Genomic DNA, 8,509 nt, shown 5'->3' with positions numbered 1-8,509 from the left:
ATTAAGTCATCCCTTATGTGATCAGTTTTTTTTATACTAGTGTTTGAAATGAATTGCAAATGCATTACTGTGCTTAGTTCCTTGCGCAAAGCCAAATCAATAAAAAATGGTGCAAATGTTCAATAGAATATGCAAATAGGCTTAAGTTGCTGCTTCATACTGTGTTTTGATTTCCTACTAAATAGCAATGTTAGTGTTTAATCTTTTTTAATGCTAAAAATGAGTGTTGTATGTCACTTCATATGGGTTTTGTACTTTCTTATCATAGAATTAGTCATTTCATTTGCTGTAGAAAACATAATTTATTCTTAAAAAATACTCATGTAATGATCTTTATAATTTTGAAGAATAAAAAGTGTTTAACCAACATATTTCTCTATCCTTTCATTTACTATCTTATTTTTTCATATTCTTCTAAATTCTGATTCAGAGGCAAGGGAAGGTAGATTTAGTCCAGATAATTGACATTTTCGTGTGTTTGTAAATTAGAATTTAAAATAATGTTATGTTGTATTAAATGTAGCATTCAAATTCTAATAATTTCACTATTGTATTAAAGCTAAAGCTTTTTCCTCATTTCAAGTATCGTCTGTGGAAGCTTCCTTCTTGTTACCTGATGCTGCCATCTATGCAGAATCCCCCAAGTGTAACTTACTTTTTGAACTCGCTAAATAATGTGTTTCGATTTTTATAGATTTATGTGAAGTGTCAGAAGGGTCATAAATTCTATTGTCATTAGCTGTAGTATTAGGCATATGTGTGGTATTTTCAAATAATACATACAATATATTATTTTAAATGTTACTTTAGTACTGGATAAGGAGTTTAAAAGCATTGTAACAAATAATATGTTCGCCTCAAATTTTCATAATGAAAGAAATATAATTCCTTTAGAAACATTTTTGAAAATAAGGGGGAAAAGGCAGAGGAGTTTTAAAGGGGGGAAACATTTCATGAACGCACTGTTTCTGTTTTTTTTTAAATCATGTAAATTTACTCCACTGCCAGATGTCCTCAATTTTATTTTCATCTAAATATCAAGACTTGCTGATTCGCAAATTCTATACTCAACAAATTTTAAGCTATTACCGATTTAAGCAGTAAGGTACCGTCCTTAAGCCAGGGCTAAGACAGAACTGCATGCAAACGAGAAGAAACAAAAAAAAAATGCAAATAATTTTTTCTTTAGAGTTCAAATAGCATTATTTAGTCTAGTCAGTGAAGGGTTTGAAAAAACAAAAAAAAACATATAGTTTTGCAAATTGTCACACACGTACAGGAAGGGCTCCTGATGAACATAGTAAAAGTCCCTGGTAGTAGGGGGGGAGCTTGCAGCGCCACCTGGCATTTTATTTATATAGGTGTGTTTTTTTCAGTTTTCGTCTATCTCAAAGTCTTTTTACTTGCGAACAAAATTGTTTTCTCATGAATTAAAGAGTAAAATTATCTTTAAAAAACGTTTTTTATGTTTTATTGTAGCTATACTAGTTTCCGAGACATTAAATTTCAAAGTTTGTGAATTTTTGAAAAACTGACCATTTTTCCCCTCTTTTCTATTTTTGGAGCATCCTTAGTGACTGATTTAATGTGATTCCTATCTCTTTTCATTCTGAAGTAGTGAAGGTCATTATGAAGATTTGATTTATTGAAACTGGAAAGCAGGTGAAGGTACTTTTAAATCCCTGGTGGTAGGGAAGGAGCTCGCATCTTGAAATTAATGTGCGTGTTTTCAGTTTTTGTCTTATATCTCAAAAACTATTTACTTTCAAACAAAATTAAATTGCTATTTGATGGCTTAAAGAACGTAAAGTTATCTTTAAAGAGCTTTTTTTACTTTTATATTATCTACAATAGTTGACGAGAAATTAAATTTCAAAATTGGTGAATTTTCAGAAAACAGACCATTTTTTCGCTCTTTTTTACTTTTGGAGTCCTTTGAGGATTTATTTGATGTGATATTTTCCTCTTTTCGGTCTGAAGTAGTGCAAGTTATTAGGGGGATTTTATTTCTTGAAATTAGAGTGCAGGTGGGGGGAGAAAGAAGGTGAGTAATACAAAAAGACAAAAATGTGCAGGTGTTCTTTTCATTCTTTCTTTTTCTTCCGCCATAATCCAACAAACAAGGACACAAAATGAGTATAAAAATAAACGTTTAGTTATAAAAATGGGTGCACATGAACAAAAAAGTCTCCTAATGAACATACTAAAAGTCCCTGGTGGTAGAGGGGTTTTGAGGAATGCTTGTGCTACTATCTTGGAATTCTGTTTTTTCGGTTTATCTTGAATTGTGTTTTTTCAGCTTTCGTCTCATGTCTCACAATCGTTTTTCTTGAGAACAAAAGCATCAATTGTTAAATTAAAGAGCACAAAATTATCTTTAAAAATATGGTTTTGTTTTTGTTAGAACTAATAGGTGCAGGACAGTGTGCTTTCAAATTCGTGAGATTTCGAAAACTATCTACTTTTTTCCCTTTTTTCATTTTTGGGACCCTGCGAAAGACATATTAATCGCTTGTTTTTAAATAAATGGACTCTGTTATGTCATTTACGTCAACGTAATTTTGCGTAAGATCAAAAAAGACCTCTACGCATGTAAGAAATAAACGTGTACCCTTCTGTGGTAAGGATAAATGATAAAGTCAGTGATAAAAAAAATTCAAACATGCAAAAAGGGCATCTCCTTCCTCAGACTGTTAAAGCGGTGTTATTTGGTGAAAAACCCTTAAGATCAGTTTGTTTTCATCCCGATAGTTAATGCAAGCAATGTTACAGTTTACACTTAATTTTGTGCAGCCACATCTTGTGATACATTCTTTCGTTATAAACGAAATATCTGGAGAGAATAGAGTAAGGAGCAGAACGATTAGAAATTGTTATGGATTTCCACAATGTGCCGGCTTTTTTCCTCCCAAAGGTCAGCTGGTAGTGGTCTTCCCTACCACTTTTATTAGATGTGTCAGTAAACTCATAAGGTATGAAATTTTATGACATCTTCACCTGGAGGCAAGGATACAAAATGTGGTTTTTCCATCTTTGCTACTCTCTGGAAAGATATAAACCTGTGGTCATCCCGAAAGTTGCATTTCAACATCACCATGTATGGCCAAGAAAAATGTTTGGCCTGTCTCCGCTACCTGCTCTGGGGTAGAAAGGAAACTAGAGATCGCTTCCGGAAAGTAGATCAACGATTTATTTTTCTGCAACAATTTTATGAATTTTGTTGAACCTTTGTTATATGTAGTTGATGTCATGTTGCAACCAAAGAAAGCATGAATGAAAAGAATTTAATCCTTGAGCTCTCAAGTGTTTTGCAATTTTTGTGTGAAAAATATCTTGGTATCCACTTTACCTTTCACTGGTTTCCAAGAAAAGAATATTATCACTTGGAGTCAAAGCTATGAATAGCACAACAAAATCCACGTCTTCACCTACGACAACTTCGCAAAATAATAATTCTATCCGGATATTTCGTTTATAACGAAAGGATGTAGCACAAAATGTGACTGCAAAAATAAAGATGTACACAGTAGCATTGCTTGCAGAAACTCAGGATTTAAGAAAAAACTGATCTTAATGGTTTATCACTAATCAACACTGCTTTAACAATCTGAGGAAGAAGATGCTCTTTTTGCATGTTTGAATTTTTTATCATTTATCCTTACCGCAAAATGATACACGTTTATTTCTTACATGTGTAGAGGTCTTTTTGGGTCTTAGTTGATGCAAATGACATAACAGAGTTCATTTATTTAAAAACAAGTGATTAATATGTCTTTCGCAGAGTCCCAAAAAGGGGAAAAAAGTAGATTTTCAAAATCTCACGAATTTAGAAACAGGTTCTGTCTGCACCTGTTACTGTTAAAACAAAAACACATTTTTGAAGGTAATTTTGTGCTCTTTAATTTAACAATTGATGCTTTTGCTCTCAAGGGAAAAGATTGTGAGACATGAGATGAAAGCTGAAAAAAGGAAATTCAAGATAAACTGAAAAAAATGAAATTCCAAGATAGTGGCGCGAGCTTCCCTCAAAACCCCTCTACCACCGGGGACTTTTAGTATGTTCGTTAGGAGACCTTTTTGTACATGTATACCAATTTTTACAACTAAACGTTTATTTTTTATCCTCATTTTGGGTCTTTGTTTGCTGGATTATGGCGGAAGGGGAAAAATGAATGAAAACAACAAATTCACATATTTTTGTCTTTCTGCATTACTCGCCTTCTTCCTCCCCCACCTGCCCTCTAATTTCAAGAAATAAATTCCTCCTAATAACCTGCACTACTTCAGTCGGAAAAGAGAAAAGAATAACATCAAATAAATCCTCGAAGGGCTCCAAAAGTGGAAAAAAGTGAAAAAAATTTCTATTTTCCGAAAATTCACCAAATTTGAAATTTAATTTCTCGTCAACTATTATAGATAAAATAAAAGTAAAAAAAGCTTTTTAAAGATAATTTTACGTTCTTTAATCCATTCAATAGCAATTTAATTTTGTTTGAAAATAAATAGTTTTTGAGATATAAGACAAAAACTGAAAGCATGCACTTTAATTTCAAGATGGTCGTGCGAGCTCCTTCCCTACCACCAGGGACTTAAAGTACCCTCACCTGCTTTCCAGTTTCAATAAATCAAATCACCATAATGACCTTCACTACTTCAGACTGAAAATAGAAAGGAATCACATTAAATCAGTGACTGAGGAGGCTCCAAAAATAGAAAAGAGGGAAAAAAATGGTCAGTTTTTCAAAAATTCACAAACTTTGAAATTTAATGTCTCGGAAACTAGTATAGCTACAATAAAACATAAAAAACGTTTTTTAAAGATAATTTTACTCTTTAATTCATGAGAAAACAATTTTGTTCGCAAGTAAAAAGTTTTTGAGATAGACGAAAACTGAAAAAAACACACCTATATAAATAAAATGCCAGGTGGCGCTGCAAGCTCCCCCCCCCCTACCACCAGGCACTTTTAGTATGTTCATCAGGAGCCCTTTCTGTACGTGTGTGCCAATTTTCAAAACTACATGTTTTTTGTTTGTTTTTTTTCACCCCTATTTTGGCCTTTGTTTACAAGACTAATTAGTTTTATTGATAAAACTCTTTGCGATCTTCTGATTATATTTTTAAAATTTTATTCCTGGTAAGTTTACATCAAAAAATAAATAAAATAAATGCATCTTTACAGGTATTATTTTATTTATTTCAATGAGTAGTTCAAGTTGAAATTGTCATTTTTTGCTTTTCTCTTTCAGCTTTATCTTTTCTCGCCTTACTTCCGATTAAACTTCCTGCTTATTAGTTGAAGACTACAAAAGCATCATAAAAAGTGCTAGCGACAAGGATGGATGCATGGGAGGGGCGATCGCCTTCCCTTGAGGTATACCATGTTCTGGATATTTTTACGAATTGAAGTTTTACGAATCTAAGTGCAAGTGTTGTTAAGAAATATTTTTGATAATGTTAAGAAAAGGAATAAGGTTAGAATCTCCCCTCCAGAAACATTTCATAATTAAAGTTTCAAAGCAATTTTAGACAATATTTGGCGATGTTACTAGAAGAAATTTGGAAGACTTCCTCCTCCTCTAAGGGGCATTTGGCAAAATATAAGTCATGAAGACATGATTGTAGACACTTCAAGTAATGTCAGGGGAAAGAATGGGTTCCGTGACTGTCTTCTGGTACTTTTTCAAAATTGAAGTTTCCAAAAGAGCAATTTTAAGGGACCTTTGATGATATTGGGTGGTGGGGGGGGGGGTCAAACCAGTCCCTTTTAGTTATTACAAAATTTAAGTTCTTATGCAATTTTCGTACTCTTTCAACCGAAAAGGAAGGGAGTTGTTTCGGGAATCTCACCCTAGCTAAATATCTATATTTTAGTTTGTTTTATATAAATATCCTGTGGCACACCCTCTCCCCTCAGCATGTATAAACCACATACACAGTTAGAGGTTAATTAAAAAATCAACCACCCCCTCCTTGAAAACTTTCTGGATCTGTCCTTGGTTAGCACCAGGAGTATTTGTGATCTAAAAATTCCGCAAATTTTGGGTTGCCATTTCCGAAAAATTTTGAGCTGACAACACATTAAAACTGAAAAATTGTTTTAAAAAACTTTAAAAATAGTTTCTTTCAATGATTTTTGTTTGCATATGTGAAGAGTTTCTTATGAGATTGGGAGGAGTTAAGTTTCTTCATAGTTTCCGAAAATTTCAGTCTTCAGATAGCTGTATTTAAGTTCACTATAACCTCTGGTTAGCACATTTTATGGTACAAGTCAAAGTTACTGCAGGAGTTGAAAAAAGCTGGACAAATTTTACAAGATGAGGAGCTACTCTTATTGAGGCCCTTCAGTGATGCTAGATGGGCTGATTCAATGAAAGCCTGTGCTGAACCATTGATATACAATTTTAATTCACATGGAGAAAGTTTTATGCCTTGCCAGTGGTATACTATACCAATGAGGTGAAGTAAAAAGGCTTTTAAAATTCTTACAAGCTATCCAAATGTTCTTTGGTCTTAGGATTAATTGATTTTTTTTTTTTTTTTTTTTTTTGACTTTATTTCAACTACCTCAGAAGTTTTTGAATCTCGGGACATAACCCTTTATTCTGATCGAACAAAATTAAAATCGCTTATTGCAAATCTTAGGAAACTGCGAGAAGAAAGAAAACTGCCCACATAGTCAACTGAATTTTTTGCAAACAACTAGGGGAGAACAAGTGGCAATTTAGAGGACAGAATTCAAAGAGAAACCAGTCTTGCCATGAAACATTTTTGCTCAACTTTTTGAAAAAAAATTTTAATATAGAAAAAGAAAGAGGAAGGTGCTCTGTGCTGGAACTCTCATATCAGAAACAGTTGTAAAATCTTTGAACTCAGTACCAGTGCTGTGGATGCAGAATAGGAAGAACTAAAATGTCTTATTTGTTCCCATTTTACTAAGAATACATATATTCAAGGTTCAGGAAAATGTTAGAGAGCGAATTCCTGCAGCATTTATTTCTAATGAAGACTTGGTTAGATATTTTTCAAGCATTCCTGCAAGTAATGCAGATATGGAAAGGGTCTAGTCTGGAGTGACATGAAGAATATCATTGGAATGAAAAGGGACACTTTATAAGCATGGTTGAGAGTAAACGCAATGAAGATGATGTTTCGAAACAAGATTTTTGTGGAGCCATCAATTTATGATGGGCCCATTTGCTGAAAAATAGTCGTGTCAGGTGACTGAAATTTTTGACTATAAGCCCAGAAACTTTCTGATCTAAATTTGTATTATATTTAAAAATTTGCAAAATACTATGTAGTAACACATGTAGTCTATCCCAGTCAAGAAACGATTACCTCTGAAAAACAAAGAATATGATAATACAAGCAATTTTCAAAAATTGATTGTATATGACTATATATGTATATGACTTAAAACAAAATATTGTAATATTTTGTTGCACGTCAAAAATTATTTTTGTCATTTTAAAATGATAAAGCTCTTGTTATTGACATTTTGAATATTGATTGAGACCTACATGTATTAATATTCGGTGCAGTATTTCTGTGTTTAATATTAAGCTTATTTGTATTTTGAATGCTTTGTACAGTTAGTCAAGTGCATGCAGGGCAAAGCGGATGGGACAAAGTGAAATAGTTCATTTCATTTACTTATTCGGTCTTTTATCAAATCATTGATGTATTCATTTATTAATTTTTTATTTGCATTCCTTCATTTAATAATTCCCTTATTTATTCATTCGTTCACTTATTTTGTTAATTCTCTATATTGTTCATTCATTCACTTATTTTCTTTTTAATTGACTATTCTATTCATTCAATATTTTGATTGTATTAACTTATTTATTTATACCTTTATTGTTTCATTTCTTTTCCATTTATTCGTTCATCCTTTTGTTTACTCTTTTATACTCGAAATACTTATACTGTTATGCTCAAAAATATCTTTAAAAACCGAATAGAAAATGATTCATCATAAAAAAAAAGTTTATTTTTCACTTTGCTCCATGAAAATAAGAAGTGAAAATAATCCTCTTTTGTTTGAAGGTACGAATTTGCTGCCAAAAGTAAAAAATAATATTTCAATGCAAAATTTATTATAAAATATATTGTTCTTTCTTTACGTACTGTAATTTTCAGAACAAATTTTCAGTTGGTTCATTTTAAAAAAGTAAGTTATCTCAACTATTTCACTTTGCCCCACATTCCTCTACTTTATAAAAAATGGCTAACATTTTTTTCCACTTCGATCGCTATTTAGATCTCCTAGTATAGTTTTAGATCAGCACCCCTGAAAATGTGCAAATCTATCAAAATTCAGACATTTTCACGAATGAAAAACTTTTCACTCTATATTAGATTTAGAATAAAGTGAAAATGGTCTCTCTCTCTCTCTCTCTCTTTTTTTTTTTTTTTTTTTTCAAATTTTACTGAAAACAATATGAACGCTTTTTTGCGTTGAATATAAATTTCTCTTCAAAAGCACATATATTTTTGGGGGTTT

The sequence above is a fragment of the Uloborus diversus genome, chromosome 1 (genome assembly GCF_026930045.1).
Source record: "Uloborus diversus isolate 005 chromosome 1, Udiv.v.3.1, whole genome shotgun sequence".
Taxonomy (NCBI): domain Eukaryota; kingdom Metazoa; phylum Arthropoda; class Arachnida; order Araneae; family Uloboridae; genus Uloborus; species Uloborus diversus.
Note: the sequence above shows the minus strand (reverse complement) of the source record.